An 18,015-nucleotide genomic window follows, 5' to 3' on the forward strand; every position below is an offset into this window, starting at 1 on the left:
ACGTTTAACATACTCCAGTAAGCTTCATACTCCACTAACGTGCCACTTTTGATCCATTTCCCAGGAACATCTATGTAACGGTTTCTCTCATCTGATGTGATACATTAAACAGAAAGAGACACTTAAAATTTCGATATTTTTTTGCAAGTATAACAAGTTGTTGACACTATTCAAGGAGCGGTCAAAATAAGAAACTGAAGGAGTTCTCATAACAGATACAGTGTTGATCGTCAGACATCGCCGAAAAGTACAGTCGACATTACTCTCATTTTCGAAAGTGAACAATGTTCGACCAGTAACTGAAGAATGTAATCATGTAATTTCTGAGTATTTTACAAAGGAATCAGTCCAGAGTCTTCACAAAAGTTTATTTCTTTAAAAGTTACTTCACATTTTAAGATACAATCAGGCGATATAGTCACTTACAAACCAAGGAAGAGAAATGGCTAGCAATGCAATCACAGACGCATCATACTTCGTCAAATTTAGGACATGTTAGCTGGATATACATGCACCTCAGTGTTGATGACTACTCTGAGACTGGAACCCAGTACCATTCCCTTCAAGCGGCGTCTCGTTATACACTTAGCTACTAAGTCCACATATAAAATGACTTGTGCATTGGGGTGGGGTTTTATATTTAATTTTGTGATGTTGAATAAATTGATTCATTGATGTTTAGGACTGCAATGGACTTCACTGCTGGTCACCATCCATTTTTGCTCACGTTGCTCGTGACTTGAAGCAACATCGAGACAGTCGTCACAGGAAGCACGTATATCAAAATCAGACGGATTAATCTCATTTCCAGTCATCAATGGGAGTATTCAAACAAACAATGAGAAAATGAGTATTATCTTCACTGTGTAAAGACTCGGTGATACACGTCAACTGATCAACATATACCACTTGATGAAACGTCTAGTGAATTTTTTCACATACAACCACAAAACAATGGATCACACCTAATCACTGACGCTCATTGCGTGTCTTTAAACTCAGATCCATCTTTCAACAGCACATGACCATTTCAGTCAAGTATGACAATTGAGCGTTCTGTAAGGAAAATATCAGCTCCAAGGACTTCTCGTTTATTTCTGTCTTATACAAAACACATTTCCGTTTACATTGGGTGGTAATATAACTGAGAACTGCAAGTGTGACTGCTGTATTGTGAGTGAGTGAATAAATGAGCATACAAATCGTCTGCTAAATAACGCCACTCATATATCTCCTTCTCCGTCAGTCAGCCTTTAACCATAAGTGTAATACGTCTCGAAATGACCATCCCCACTTTCCCGATAAAGACATGAATACACCTTAGTTATTTCACTCGAAATACCCGGTAAAGTGAGAGTAAGCAAACCTGGATCTTGAAATTCATTGTCTATGGAATTCAACACAGAAAACCGAAATAATTCAGTTAATTACAATGGTACGCTGTTTGAAGAGGTAATCACAAATAACAAACACTGTCAGTTTTCGGTTGCACTGTATACACTGTATACCTAATCCACCAACACACAGCCGGCCGACTCTCAATCACTGTGGCAGTATACCAACCCAAAATCATATCTCCATCCAACGACTATACGTCGCCTGTCCAATACCACACGTCGATTCCACCACACTCCATTCGAATTCACATCCTACACCATTGTGTCAAACACTCTCTTCACACATTACACACCTCCTAACTCACGCACTCACTCCCTGATTAACTCATTCTCACCCATAACACATTTGACGCGTTGAATTGATCAACTATCAGACTCGAAATACCACCATGCTGTTTGACAACGCAGTTGACGAATACCAACCATTTCTCTGTGCAGACACGCTCCTCAATCATCACCGGACTGATCGCACTATGTGGATATAGGGAGGGAACAAGACATACGAGTGCAATTCGTCACGAGAATATTGCCAACAAGGAAATCAAACGTCTACCATGCAACTGCCTGACGACCAGTCAGTGTCGATTTCGACCGATGCAAAACTCGTCGGAACAAATCTCTGACTGATTCGACTGCATTCCTAACTAGATGAGTGGGTGATTGGTGTTCCTCAACGTAGGTGTACAAGTGCGTACAGACGTGGCAATCGAATCAGTGTGTGTGTGTGTGTATGCGTTAGTCGGATTAGTAATGTGACGGTGGTGAGTTTGGATGACTTGAATCAAGTATGTGACGAGTTGTCGGTGATTTGACTTGTGAGTGTATATATAGAATTGTGTTGTGACGATCGGCGTTCCAATGTTGATTGTGTCGAGATGTGTGAAAACGTGTGCGTCGGTGTCATCCTTGATTGTTGTGACTGTTGTGATTGTGAGTGTTTGCGTGTGTGTTTTCGAGTGTGTGTGAGTGAATGAATGATTGGGTGAGTGAGTGAGTGAGTGATGAGTTGTGTATGTGTATTAGTGGATGTGTGAGTGTGTGTTGCGGTGGTTGTGATTGATGTTGTTGTTTTTGGTGTTGACGGTGGTGGTGGTGATGGTGGTGGTGCAGACGTGGTATTGTAGTCGGTGTCGGTGTCGGTGTATATGTGATGGTGGTAGTGGTGGTGATTGTGTTTTGTTGGTGGTTTTAGTGTGCGATGTGAGTTGGTATTGTGTGGGTCGCATGAACGTCGCCTCCGTGGCGCAACCGGTTAGCGCATTCGGCTGTTAACCGAAAGGTTGGTGGTTCGAGCCCACCCGGAGGCGGTAGCCACTCTTGACGATACACATCAACAACATCACCACTCGCTTCGTCACACATCCATCAATACACTCACACTGTATACCTAATCCACCAACACACAGCCGGCCGACTCTCAATCACTGTGGCAGTATACCAACCCAAAATCATATCTCCATCCAACGACTATACGTCGCCTGTCCAATACCACACGTCGATTCCACCACACTCCATTCGAATTCACATCCTACACCATTGTGTCAAACACTCTCTTCACACATTACACACCTCCTAACTCACGCACTCACTCCCTGATTAACTCATTCTCACCCATAACACATTTGACGCGTTGAATTGATCAACTATCAGACTCGAAATACCACCATGCTGTTTGACAACGCAGTTGACGAATACCAACCATTTCTCTGTGCAGACACGCTCCTCAATCATCACCGGACTGATCGCACTATGTGGATATAGGGAGGGAACAAGACATACGAGTGCAATTCGTCACGAGAATATTGCCAACAAGGAAATCAAACGTCTACCATGCAACTGCCTGACGACCAGTCAGTGTCGATTTCGACCGATGCAAAACTCGTCGGAACAAATCTCTGACTGATTCGACTGCATTCCTAACTAGATGAGTGGGTGATTAGTGTTCCTCAACGTAGGTGTACAAGTGCGTACAGACGTGGCAATCGAATCAGTGTGTGTGTGTGTGTATGCGTTAGTCGGATTAGTAATGTGACGGTGGTGAGTTTGGATGACTTGAATCAAGTATGTGACGAGTTGTCGGTGATTTGACTTGTGAGTGTATATATAGAATTGTGTTGTGACGATCGGCGTTCCAATGTTGATTGTGTCGAGATGTGTGAAAACGTGTGCGTCAGTGTCATCCTTGATTGTTGTGACTGTTGTGATTGTGAGTGTTTGCGTGTGTGTTTTCGAGTGTGTGTGAGTGAATGAATGATTGGGTGAGTGAGTGAGTGAGTGATGAGTTGTGTATGTGTATTAGTGGATGTGTGAGTGTGTGTTGCGGTGGTTGTGATTGATGTTGTTGTTTTTGGTGTTGACGGTGGTGGTGGTGATGGTGGTGGTGCAGACGTGGTATTGTAGTCGGTGTCGGTGTCGGTGTATATGTGATGGTGGTAGTGGTGGTGATTGTGTTTTGTTGGTGGTTTTAGTGTGCGATGTGAGTTGGTATTGTGTGGGTCGCATGAACGTCGCCTCCGTGGCGCAACCGGTTAGCGCGTTCGGCTGTTAACCGAAAGGTTGGTGGTTCGAGCCCACCCGGAGGCGGTAGCCACTTGACGATACACATCAACAACATCACCACTCGCTTCGTCACACATCCATCAATACACTCACACTGTATACCTAATCCACCAACACACAGCCGGCCGACTCTCAATCACTGTGGCAGTATACCAACCCAAAATCATATCTCCATCCAACGACTATACGTCGCCTGTCCAATACCACACGTCGATTCCACCACACTCCATTCGAATTCACATCCTACACCATTGTGTCAAACACTCTCTTCACACATTACACACCTCCTAACTCACGCACTCACTCCCTGATTAACTCATTCTCACCCATAACACATTTGACGCGTTGAATTGATCAACTATCAGACTCGAAATACCACCATGCTGTTTGACAACGCAGTTGACGAATACCAACCATTTCTCTGTGCAGACACGCTCCTCAATCATCACCGGACTGATCGCACTATGTGGATATAGGGAGGGAACAAGACATACGAGTGCAATTCGTCACGAGAATATTGCCAACAAGGAAATCAAACGTCTACCATGCAACTGCCTGACGACCAGTCAGTGTCGATTTCGACCGATGCAAAACTCGTCGGAACAAATCTCTGACTGATTCGACTGCATTCCTAACTAGATGAGTGGGTGATTGGTGTTCCTCAACGTAGGTGTACAAGTGCGTACAGACGTGGCAATCGAATCAGTGTGTGTGTGTGTGTATGCGTTAGTCGGATTAGTAATGTGACGGTGGTGAGTTTGGATGACTTGAATCAAGTATGTGACGAGTTGTCGGTGATTTGACTTGTGAGTGTATATATAGAATTGTGTTGTGACGATCGGCGTTCCAATGTTGATTGTGTCGAGATGTGTGAAAACGTGTGCGTCGGTGTCATCCTTGATTGTTGTGACTGTTGTGATTGTGAGTGTTTGCGTGTGTGTTTTCGAGTGTGTGTGAGTGAATGAATGATTGGGTGAGTGAGTGAGTGAGTGATGAGTTGTGTATGTGTATTAGTGGATGTGTGAGTGTGTGTTGCGGTGGTTGTGATTGATGTTGTTGTTTTTGGTGTTGGTGGTGGTGGTGATGGTGGTGGTGCAGACGTGGTATTGTAGTCGGTGTCGGTGTCGGTGTATATGTGATGGTGGTAGTGGTGGTGATTGTGTTTTGTTGGTGGTTTTAGTGTGCGATGTGAGTTGGTATTGTGTGGGTCGCATGAACGTCGCCTCCGTGGCGCAACCGGTTAGCGCGTTCGGCTGTTAACCGAAAGGTTGGTGGTTCGAGCCCACCCGGAGGCGGTAGCCACTTGACGATACACATCAACAACATCACCACTCGCTTCGTCACACATCCATCAATACACTCACACTGTATACCTAATCCACCAACACACAGCCGGCCGACTCTCAATCACTGTGGCAGTATACCAACCCAAAATCATATCTCCATCCAACGACTATACGTCGCCTGTCCAATACCACACGTCGATTCCACCACACTCCATTCGAATTCACATCCTACACCATTGTGTCAAACACTCTCTTCACACATTACACACCTCCTAACTCACGCACTCACTCCCTGATTAACTCATTCTCACCCATAACACATTTGACGCGTTGAATTGATCAACTATCAGACTCGAAATACCACCATGCTGTTTGACAACGCAGTTGACGAATACCAACCATTTCTCTGTGCAGACACGCTCCTCAATCATCACCGGACTGATCGCACTATGTGGATATAGGGAGGGAACAAGACATACGAGTGCAATTCGTCACGAGAATATTGCCAACAAGGAAATCAAACGTCTACCATGCAACTGCCTGACGACCAGTCAGTGTCGATTTCGACCGATGCAAAACTCGTCGGAACAAATCTCTGACTGATTCGACTGCATTCCTAACTAGATGAGTGGGTGATTGGTGTTCCTCAACGTAGGTGTACAAGTGCGTACAGACGTGGCAATCGAATCAGTGTGTGTGTGTGTATGCGTTAGTCGGATTAGTAATGTGACGGTGGTGAGTTTGGATGACTTGAATCAAGTATGTGACGAGTTGTCGGTGATTTGACTTGTGAGTGTATATATAGAATTGTGTTGTGACGATCGGCGTTCCAATGTTGATTGTGTCGAGTTGTGTGAAAACGTGTGCGTCAGTGTCATCCTTGATTGTTGTGACTGTTGTGATTGTGAGTGTTTGCGTGTGTGTTTTCGAGTGTGTGTGAGTGAATGGATGATTGGGTGAGTGAGTGATGAGTTGTGTATGTGTATTAGTGGATGTGTGAGTGTGTGTTGCGGTGGTTGTGATTGATGTTGTTGTTTTTGGTGTTGGTGGTGGTGATGGTGGTGGTGCAGACGTGGTATTGTAGTCGGTGTCGGTGTCGGTGTATATGTGATGGTGGTAGTGGTGGTGATTGTGTTTTGTTGGTGGTTTTAGTGTGCGATGTGAGTTGGTATTGTGTGGGTCGCATGAACGTCGCCTCCGTGGCGCAACCGGTTAGCGCGTTCGGCTGTTAACCGAAAGGTTGGTGGTTTGAGCCCACCCGGAGGCGGTAGCCACTTTTGACGATACACATCAACAACATCACCACTCGCTTCGTCACACATCCATCAATACACTCACACTGTATACCTAATCCACCAACACACAGCCGGCCGACTCTCAATCACTGTGGCAGTATACCAACCCAAAATCATATCTCCATCCAACGACTATACGTCGCCTGTCCAATACCACACGTCGATTCCACCACACTCCATTCGAATTCACATCCTACACCATTGTGTCAAACACTCTCTTCACACATTACACACCTCCTAACTCACGCACTCACTCCCTGATTAACTCATTCTCACCCATAACACATTTGACGCGTTGAATTGATCAACTATCAGACTCGAAATACCACCATGCTGTTTGACAACGCAGTTGACGAATACCAACCATTTCTCTGTGCAGACACGCTCCTCAATCATCACCGGACTGATCGCACTATGTGGATATAGGGAGGGAACAAGACATACGAGTGCAATTCGTCACGAGAATATTGCCAACAAGGAAATCAAACGTCTACCATGCAACTGCCTGACGACCAGTCAGTGTCGATTTCGACCGATGCAAAACTCGTCGGAACAAATCTCTGACTGATTCGACTGCATTCCTAACTAGATGAGTGGGTGATTGGTGTTCCTCAACGTAGGTGTACAAGTGCGTACAGACGTGGCAATCGAATCAGTGTGTGTGTGTGTGTATGCATTAGTCGGATTAGTAATGTGACGGTGGTGAGTTTGGATGACTTGAATCAAGTATGTGACGAGTTGTCGGTGATTTGACTTGTGAGTGTATATATAGAATTGTGTTGTGACGATCGGCGTTCCAATGTTGATTGTGTCGAGATGTGTGAAAACGTGTGCGTCGGTGTCATCCTTGATTGTTGTGACTGTTGTGATTGTGAGTGTTTGCGTGTGTGTTTTCGAGTGTGTGTGAGTGAATGAATGATTGGGTGAGTGAGTGAGTGAGTGATGAGTTGTGTATGTGTATTAGTGGATGTGTGAGTGTGTGTTGCGGTGGTTGTGATTGATGTTGTTGTTTTTGGTGTTGGTGGTGGTGGTGGTGATGGTGGTGGTGCAGACGTGGTATTGTAGTCGGTGTCGGTGTCGGTGTATATGTGATGGTGGTAGTGGTGGTGATTGTGTTTTGTTGGTGGTTTTAGTGTGCGATGTGAGTTGGTATTGTGTGGGTCGCATGAACGTCGCCTCCGTGGCGCAACCGGTTAGCGCGTTCGGCTGTTAACCGAAAGGTTGGTGGTTCGAGCCCACCCGGAGGCGGTAGCCACTTTTGACGATACACATCAACAACATCACCACTCGCTTCGTCACACATCCATCAATACACTCACACTGTATACCTAATCCACCAACACACAGCCGGCCGACTCTCAATCACTGTGGCAGTATACCAACCCAAAATCATATCTCCATCCAACGACTATACGTCGCCTGTCCAATACCACACGTCGATTCCACCACACTCCATTCGAATTCACATCCTACACCATTGTGTCAAACACTCTCTTCACACATTACACACCTCCTAACTCACGCACTCACTCCCTGATTAACTCATTCTCACCCATAACACATTTGACGCGTTGAATTGATCAACTATCAGACTCGAAATACCACCATGCTGTTTGACAACGCAGTTGACGAATACCAACCATTTCTCTGTGCAGACACGCTCCTCAATCATCACCGGACTGATCGCACTATGTGGATATAGGGAGGGAACAAGACATACGAGTGCAATTCGTCACGAGAATATTGCCAACAAGGAAATCAAACGTCTACCATGCAACTGCCTGACGACCAGTCAGTGTCGATTTCGACCGATGCAAAACTCGTCGGAACAAATCTCTGACTGATTCGACTGCATTCCTAACTAGATGAGTGGGTGATTGGTGTTCCTCAACGTAGGTGTACAAGTGCGTACAGACGTGGCAATCGAATCAGTGTGTGTGTGTGTGTATGCATTAGTCGGATTAGTAATGTGACGGTGGTGAGTTTGGATGACTTGAATCAAGTATGTGACGAGTTGTCGGTGATTTGACTTGTGAGTGTATATATAGAATTGTGTTGTGACGATCGGCGTTCCAATGTTGATTGTGTCGAGATGTGTGAAAACGTGTGCGTCGGTGTCATCCTTGATTGTTGTGACTGTTGTGATTGTGAGTGTTTGCGTGTGTGTTTTCGAGTGTGTGTGAGTGAATGGATGATTGGGTGAGTGAGTGATGAGTTGTGTATGTGTATTAGTGGATGTGTGAGTGTGTGTTGCGGTGGTTGTGATTGATGTTGTTGTTTTTGGTGTTGGTGGTGGTGATGGTGGTGGTGCAGACGTGGTATTGTAGTCGGTGTCGGTGTCGGTGTATATGTGATGGTGGTAGTGGTGGTGATTGTGTTTTGTTGGTGGTTTTAGTGTGCGATGTGAGTTGGTATTGTGTGGGTCGCATGAACGTCGCCTCCGTGGCGCAACCGGTTAGCGCGTTCGGCTGTTAACCGAAAGGTTGGTGGTTCGAGCCCACCCGGAGGCGGTAGCCACTTTTGACGATACACATCAACAACATCACCACTCGCTTCGTCACACATCCATCAATACACTCACACTGTATACCTAATCCACCAACACACAGCCGGCCGACTCTCAATCACTGTGGCAGTATACCAACCCAAAATCATATCTCCATCCAACGACTATACGTCGCCTGTCCAATACCACACGTCGATTCCACCACACTCCATTCGAATTCACATCCTACACCATTGTGTCAAACACTCTCTTCACACATTACACACCTCCTAACTCACGCACTCACTCCCTGATTAACTCATTCTCACCCATAACACATTTGACGCGTTGAATTGATCAACTATCAGACTCGAAATACCACCATGCTGTTTGACAACGCAGTTGACGAATACCAACCATTTCTCTGTGCAGACACGCTCCTCAATCATCACCGGACTGATCGCACTATGTGGATATAGGGAGGGAACAAGACATACGAGTGCAATTCGTCACGAGAATATTGCCAACAAGGAAATCAAACGTCTACCATGCAACTGCCTGACGACAAGTCAGTGTCGATTTCGACCGATGCAAAACTCGTCGGAACAAATCTCTGACCGATTCGACTGCATTCCTAACTAGATGAGTGGGTGATTGGTGTTCCTCAACGTAGGTGTACAAGTGCGTACAGACGTGGCAATCGAATCAGTGTGTGTGTGTGTGTATGCGTTAGTCGGATTAGTAATGTGACGGTGGTGAGTTTGGATGACTTGAATCAAGTATGTGACGAGTTGTCGGTGATTTGACTTGTGAGTGTATATATAGAATTGTGTTGTGACGATCGGCGTTCCAATGTTGATTGTGTCGAGATGTGTGAAAACGTGTGCGTCGGTGTCATCCTTGATTGTTGTGACTGTTGTGATTGTGAGTGTTTGCGTGTGTGTTTTCGAGTGTGTGTGAGTGAATGAATGATTGGGTGGGTGAGTGAGTGAGTGATGAGTTGTGTATGTGTATTAGTGGATGTGTGAGTGTGTGTTGCGGTGGTTGTGATTGATGTTGTTGTTTTTGGTGTTGGTGGTGGTGGTGGTGATGGTGGTGGTGCAGACGTGGTATTGTAGTCGGTGTCGGTGTCGGTGTATATGTGATGGTGGTAGTGGTGGTGATTGTGTTTTGTTGGTGGTTTTAGTGTGCGATGTGAGTTGGTATTGTGTGGGTCGCATGAACGTCGCCTCCGTGGCGCAACCGGTTAGCGCGTTCGGCTGTTAACCGAAAGGTTGGTGGTTCGAGCCCACCCGGAGGCGGTAGCCACTTTTGACGATACACATCAACAACATCACCACTCGCTTCGTCACACATCCATCAATACACTCACACTGTATACCTAATCCACCAACACACAGCCGGCCGACTCTCAATCACTGTGGCAGTATACCAACCCAAAATCATATCTCCATCCAACGACTATACGTCGCCTGTCCAATACCACACGTCGATTCCACCACACTCCATTCGAATTCACATCCTACACCATTGTGTCAAACACTCTCTTCACACATTACACACCTCCTAACTCACGCACTCACTCCCTGATTAACTCATTCTCACCCATAACACATTTGACGCGTTGAATTGATCAACTATCAGACTCGAAATACCACCATGCTGTTTGACAACGCAGTTGACGAATACCAACCATTTCTCTGTGCAGACACGCTCCTCAATCATCACCGGACTGATCGCACTATGTGGATATAGGGAGGGAACAAGACATACGAGTGCAATTCGTCACGAGAATATTGCCAACAAGGAAATCAAACGTCTACCATGCAACTGCCTGACGACCAGTCAGTGTCGATTTCGACCGATGCAAAACTCGTCGGAACAAATCTCTGACTGATTCGACTGCATTCCTAACAAGATGAGTGGGTGATTGGTGTTCCTCAACGTAGGTGTACAAGTGCGTACAGACGTGGCAATCGAATCAGTGTGTGTGTGTGTGTGTATGCGTTAGTCGGATTAGTAATGTGACGGTGGTGAGTTTGGATGACTTGAATCAAGTATGTGACGAGTTGTCGGTGATTTGACTTGTGAGTGTATATATAGAATTGTGTTGTGACGATCGGCGTTCCAATGTTGATTGTGTCGAGATGTGTGAAAACGTGTGCGTCGGTGTCATCCTTGATTGTTGTGACTGTTGTGATTGTGAGTGTTTGCGTGTGTGTTTTCGAGTGTGTGTGAGTGAATGAATGATTGGGTGAGTGAGTGAGTGAGTGATGAGTTGTGTATGTGTATTAGTGGATGTGTGAGTGTGTGTTGCGGTGGTTGTGATTGATGTTGTTGTTTTTGGTGTTGACGGTGGTGGTGGTGATGGTGGTGGTGCAGACGTGGTATTGTAGTCGGTGTCGGTGTCGGTGTATATGTGATGGTGGTAGTGGTGGTGATTGTGTTTTGTTGGTGGTTTTAGTGTGCGATGTGAGTTGGTATTGTGTGGGTCGCATGAACGTCGCCTCCGTGGCGCAACCGGTTAGCGCGTTCGGCTGTTAACCGAAAGGTTGGTGGTTCGAGCCCACCCGGAGGCGGTAGCCACTTTTGACGATACACATCAACAACATCACCACTCGCTTCGTCACACATCCATCAATACACTCACACTGTATACCTAATCCACCAACACACAGCCGGCCGACTCTCAATCACTGTGGCAGTATACCAACCCAAAATCATATCTCCATCCAACGACTATACGTCGCCTGTCCAATACCACACGTCGATTCCACCACACTCCATTCGAATTCACATCCTACACCATTGTGTCAAACACTCTCTTCACACATTACACACCTCCTAACTCACGCACTCACTCCCTGATTAACTCATTCTCACCCATAACACATTTGACGCGTTGAATTGATCAACTATCAGACTCGAAATACCACCATGCTGTTTGACAACGCAGTTGACGAATACCAACCATTTCTCTGTGCAGACACGCTCCTCAATCATCACCGGACTGATCGCACTATGTGGATATAGGGAGGGAACAAGACATACGAGTGCAATTCGTCACGAGAATATTGCCAACAAGGAAATCAAACGTCTACCATGCAACTGCCTGACGACCAGTCAGTGTCGATTTCGACCGATGCAAAACTCGTCGGAACAAATCTCTGACTGATTCGACTGCATTCCTAACTAGATGAGTGGGTGATTGGTGTTCCTCAACGTAGGTGTACAAGTGCGTACAGACGTGGCAATCGAATCAGTGTGTGTGTGTGTGTATGCGTTAGTCGGATTAGTAATGTGACGGTGGTGAGTTTGGATGACTTGAATCAAGTATGTGACGAGTTGTCGGTGATTTGACTTGTGAGTGTATATATAGAATTGTGTTGTGACGATCGGCGTTCCAATGTTGATTGTGTCGAGTTGTGTGAAAACGTGTGCGTCGGTGTCATCCTTGATTGTTGTGACTGTTGTGATTGTGAGTGTTTGCGTGTGTGTTTTCGAGTGTGTGTGAGTGAATGAATGATTGGGTGAGTGAGTGAGTGAGTGATGAGTTGTGTATGTGTATTAGTGGATGTGTGAGTGTGTGTTGCGGTGGTTGTGATTGATGTTGTTGTTTTTGGTGTTGACGGTGGTGGTGGTGATGGTGGTGGTGCAGACGTGGTATTGTAGTCGGTGTCGGTGTCGGTGTATATGTGATGGTGGTAGTGGTGGTGATTGTGTTTTGTTGGTGGTTTTAGTGTGCGATGTGAGTTGGTATTGTGTGGGTCGCATGAACGTCGCCTCCGTGGCGCAACCGGTTAGCGCGTTCGGCTGTTAACCGAAAGGTTGGTGGTTCGAGCCCACCCGGAGGCGGTAGCCACTTTTGACGATACACATCAACAACATCACCACTCGCTTCGTCACACATCCATCAATACACTCACACTGTATACCTAATCCACCAACACACAGCCGGCCGACTCTCAATCACTGTGGCAGTATACCAACCCAAAATCATATCTCCATCCAACGACTATACGTCGCCTGTCCAATACCACACGTCGATTCCACCACACTCCATTCGAATTCACATCCTACACCATTGTGTCAAACACTCTCTTCACACATTACACACCTCCTAACTCACGCACTCACTCCCTGATTAACTCATTCTCACCCATAACACATTTGACGCGTTGAATTGATCAACTATCAGACTCGAAATACCACCATGCTGTTTGACAACGCAGTTGACGAATACCAACCATTTCTCTGTGCAGACACGCTCCTCAATCATCACCGGACTGATCGCACTATGTGGATATAGGGAGGGAACAAGACATACGAGTGCAATTCGTCACGAGAATATTGCCAACAAGGAAATCAAACGTCTACCATGCAACTGCCTGACGACCAGTCAGTGTCGATTTCGACCGATGCAAAACTCGTCGGAACAAATCTCTGACTGATTCGACTGCATTCCTAACTAGATGAGTGGGTGATTGGTGTTCCTCAACGTAGGTGTACAAGTGCGTACAGACGTGGTAATCGAGTGAGTGATGAGTTGTGTATGTGTATTAGTGGATGTGTGAGTGTGTGTTGCGGTGGTTGTGATTGATGTTGTTGTTTTTGGTGTTGACGGTGGTGGTGGTGATGGTGGTGGTGCAGACGTGGTATTGTAGTCGGTGTCGGTGTCGGTGTATATGTGATGGTGGTAGTGGTGGTGATTGTGTTTTGTTGGTGGTTTTAGTGTGCGATGTGAGTTGGTATTGTGTGGGTCGCATGAACGTCGCCTCCGTGGCGCAACCGGTTAGCGCGTTCGGCTGTTAACCGAAAGGTTGGTGGTTCGAGCCCACCCGGAGGCGGTAGCCACTTTTGACGATACACATCAACAACATCACCACTCGCTTCGTCACACATCCATCAATACACTCACACTGTATACCTAATCCACCAACACACAGCCGGCCGACTCTCAATCACTGTGGCAGTATACCAACCCAAAATCATATCTCCATCCAACGACTATACGTCGCCTGTCCAATACCACACGTCGATTCCACCACACTCCATTCGAATTCACATCCTACACCATTGTGTCAAACACTCTCTTCACACATTACACACCTCCTAACTCACGCACTCACTCCCTGATTAACTCATTCTCACCCATAACACATTTGACGCGTTGAATTGATCAACTATCAGACTCGAAATACCACCATGCTGTTTGACAACGCAGTTGACGAATACCAACCATTTCTCTGTGCAGACACGCTCCTCAATCATCACCGGACTGATCGCACTATGTGGATATAGGGAGGGAACAAGACATACGAGTGCAATTCGTCACGAGAATATTGCCAACAAGGAAATCAAACGTCTACCATGCAACTGCCTGACGACCAGTCAGTGTCGATTTCGACCGATGCAAAACTCGTCGGAACAAATCTCTGACTGATTCGACTGCATTCCTAACTAGATGAGTGGGTGATTGGTGTTCCTCAACGTAGGTGTACAAGTGCGTACAGACGTGGCAATCGAATCAGTGTGTGTGTGTGTATGCGTTAGTCGGATTAGTAATGTGACGGTGGTGAGTTTGGATGACTTGAATCAAGTATGTGACGAGTTGTCGGTGATTTGACTTGTGAGTGTATATATAGAATTGTGTTGTGACGATCGGCGTTCCAATGTTGATTGTGTCGAGATGTGTGAAAACGTGTGCGTCGGTGTCATCCTTGATTGTTGTGACTGTTGTGATTGTGAGTGTTTGCGTGTGTGTTTTCGAGTGTGTGTGAGTGAATGAATGATTGGGTGAGTGAGTGAGTGAGTGATGAGTTGTGTATGTGTATTAGTGGATGTGTGAGTGTGTGTTGCGGTGGTTGTGATTGATGTTGTTGTTTTTGGTGTTGACGGTGGTGGTGGTGATGGTGGTGGTGCAGACGTGGTATTGTAGTCGGTGTCGGTGTCGGTGTATATGTGATGGTGGTAGTGGTGGTGATTGTGTTTTGTTGGTGGTTTTAGTGTGCGATGTGAGTTGGTATTGTGTGGGTCGCATGAACGTCGCCTCCGTGGCGCAACCGGTTAGCGCGTTCGGCTGTTAACCGAAAGGTTGGTGGTTCGAGCCCACCCGGAGGCGGTAGCCACTTTTGACGATACACATCAACAACATCACCACTCGCTTCGTCACACATCCATCAATACACTCACACTGTATACCTAATCCACCAACACACAGCCGGCCGACTCTCAATCACTGTGGCAGTATACCAACCCAAAATCATATCTCCATCCAACGACTATACGTCGCCTGTCCAATACCACACGTCGATTCCACCACACTCCATTCGAATTCACATCCTACACCATTGTGTCAAACACTCTCTTCACACATTACACACCTCCTAACTCACGCACTCACTCCCTGATTAACTCATTCTCACCCATAACACATTTGACGCGTTGAATTGATCAACTATCAGACTCGAAATACCACCATGCTGTTTGACAACGCAGTTGACGAATACCAACCATTTCTCTGTGCAGACACGCTCCTCAATCATCACCGGACTGATCGCACTATGTGGATATAGGGAGGGAACAAGACATACGAGTGCAATTCGTCACGAGAATATTGCCAACAAGGAAATCAAACGTCTACCATGCAACTGCCTGACGACCAGTCAGTGTCGATTTCGACCGATGCAAAACTCGTCGGAACAAATCTCTGACTGATTCGACTGCATTCCTAACTAGATGAGTGGGTGATTGGTGTTCCTCAACGTAGGTGTACAAGTGCGTACAGACGTGGTAATCGAGTGAGTGATGAGTTGTGTATGTGTATTAGTGGATGTGTGAGTGTGTGTTGCGGTGGTTGTGATTGATGTTGTTGTTTTTGGTGTTGACGGTGGTGGTGGTGATGGTGGTGGTGCAGACGTGGTATTGTAGTCGGTGTCGGTGTCGGTGTATATGTGATGGTGGTAGTGGTGGTGATTGTGTTTTGTTGGTGGTTTTAGTGTGCGATGTGAGTTGGTATTGTGTGGGTCGCATGAACGTCGCCTCCGTGGCGCAACCGGTTAGCGCGTTGGTGAGTGAGTGATGAGTTGTGTATGTGTATTAGTGGATGCGGTAGCCACTCTTGACGATACACATCAACAACATCACCACTCGCTTCGTCACACATCCATCAATACACTCACACTGTATACCTAATCCACCAACACACAGCCGGCCGACTCTCAATCACTGTGGCAGTATACCAACCCAAAATCATATCTCCATCCAACGACTATACGTCGCCTGTCCAATACCACACTCCATTCGAATTCACATCCTACACCATTGTGTCAAACACTCTCTTCACACATTACACACCTCCTAACTCACGCACTCACTCCCTGATTAACTCATTCTCACCCATAACACATTTGACGCGTTGAATTGATCAACTATCAGACTCGAAATACCACCATGCTGTTTGACAACGCAGTTGACGAATACCAACCATTTCTCTGTGCAGACACGCTCCTCAATCATCACCGGACTGATCGCACTATGTGGATATAGGGAGGGAACAAGACATACGAGTGCAATTCGTCACGAGAATATTGCCAACAAGGAAATCAAACGTCTACCATGCAACTGCCTGACGACCAGTCAGTGTCGATTTCGACCGATGCAAAACTCGTCGGAACAAATCTCTGACTGATTCGACTGCATTCCTAACTAGATGAGTGGGTGATTAATGATCCTGAATTTCAATTTTCTGTCAGGTAGTATATATCATTAAAATGTTTATTTTTCATTTCCAATTTTGATTAATGTTTTCATGACTATTTAATGTAATTTGTATAGAATGTTCAAATAAGTTTTTTGGACATCAGCAACCGGATTTTGAACGCTATGAATGGAATGATGAATATGAGTATTCAGTCCACTAAATATATTTACATTTGATTGGAAAACGTTAATTATGTTACCAAGGCAGTTGAAGATTTATTATCGTCTGGTTTTTAGATATCATGGTCTGGTGTAAGTCTTCGGATCACTATGATTATTATTATTTCACCCTCAGTTATGTACGAGAAGCCATTAGGCCCTTTGTTCGAAGAAAAATGCTTTGCAAAGAGTGCAAGATTGAAACACTATGGAAAGCAAATCAAATGGACCCGTTAGCAGTTTACTTTGTTTTATTTCGCTAGTATGCAGGAACTTCGATTCAACTATGCCTTATTTGGTGCAAGCAGACACGTTAGCAATCTACTTGTATGTACATATGAAGCAGACAGACATGTTGACAGTCTACTCCAGTACACTCGCACCTTCTGATCACATTTGGTAACTTTGTAACAACCAAAAAGTGTCTAAATTTATAATAAATACATCATCATGGAACTCGGTACTGCCTCAAGTATGCGTTACATGTATATATAGAATTTACACATCCACGACGTATATACTCTACAGTACCCACGTGGGCATAGATGTCTACTGTCACAAGCACGTGCTGAATGCATAAACAGAATTTATAGGCCAAGGCCTACATAATATACATATGGGTATAGATGCGGTTCACTTCAAGCTGTAGCCAAGGAGTTCCGAAATACTGAATAAATAACAAGTATTCGAATCATTTAAGGCTACTAGTCGTACCACGACGAGGTGTCGGCCGGTCTTTGCTCTGGTCTTATTACCATGACTTCCGAGAATTTATTAATAACTTTGAATGAGTTCATTAGATCCACATTAGAGCCCGCGTCTAGTGAGTTCGGTGTTTTTGAACTTCGTAAACAACTTTCACATCGTACTGATAGGTTTTTAGGGATATAGTCATTAATGAACTCATCGTAATCTGCAAATATCATCATTCCTGCTTTGTTCGAAATTTGAATTATCAGATGTACGAATGAATATTTAACAGTCGCAAAAATATGGGACAGAAATAAATGTTATCCGACCAATTAACCAAGAATATAATTATTACAGAGAATACGGTTAGTTCAAATGGAAAT

At 45.5% G+C, this 18,015-nt stretch overlaps 5 non-coding genes across 5 annotated transcripts; all 5 read left to right on the top strand.

The window, feature by feature from the left end:
• Positions 1 to 2,631: 2,631 nt before the first annotated feature.
• On the top strand, positions 2,632 to 2,704 carry Smp_tRNA_01071_Asn_GTT.1.1. Its single transcript has one exon. It is a non-coding gene (tRNA).
• Positions 2,705 to 6,435: 3,731 nt separating this feature from the next.
• On the top strand, positions 6,436 to 6,508 carry Smp_tRNA_01203_Asn_GTT.1.1. Its single transcript has one exon. It is a non-coding gene (tRNA).
• Positions 6,509 to 8,973: 2,465 nt separating this feature from the next.
• Smp_tRNA_01216_Asn_GTT.1.1 lies at positions 8,974 to 9,046 on the top strand. The gene has a single exon. It is a non-coding gene (tRNA).
• A 4,750-nt stretch (positions 9,047 to 13,796) lies between these two features.
• Positions 13,797 to 13,869, top strand: Smp_tRNA_00815_Asn_GTT.1.1. The gene has a single exon. It is a non-coding gene (tRNA).
• Positions 13,870 to 15,070: 1,201 nt separating this feature from the next.
• Smp_tRNA_00808_Asn_GTT.1.1 lies at positions 15,071 to 15,143 on the top strand. The gene has a single exon. It is a non-coding gene (tRNA).
• Positions 15,144 to 18,015: the final 2,872 nt, after the last annotated feature.

Source organism: Schistosoma mansoni, chromosome 5 (assembly GCF_000237925.1).
Source record: "Schistosoma mansoni strain Puerto Rico chromosome 5, complete genome".
NCBI lineage: Eukaryota > Metazoa > Platyhelminthes > Trematoda > Strigeidida > Schistosomatidae > Schistosoma > Schistosoma mansoni.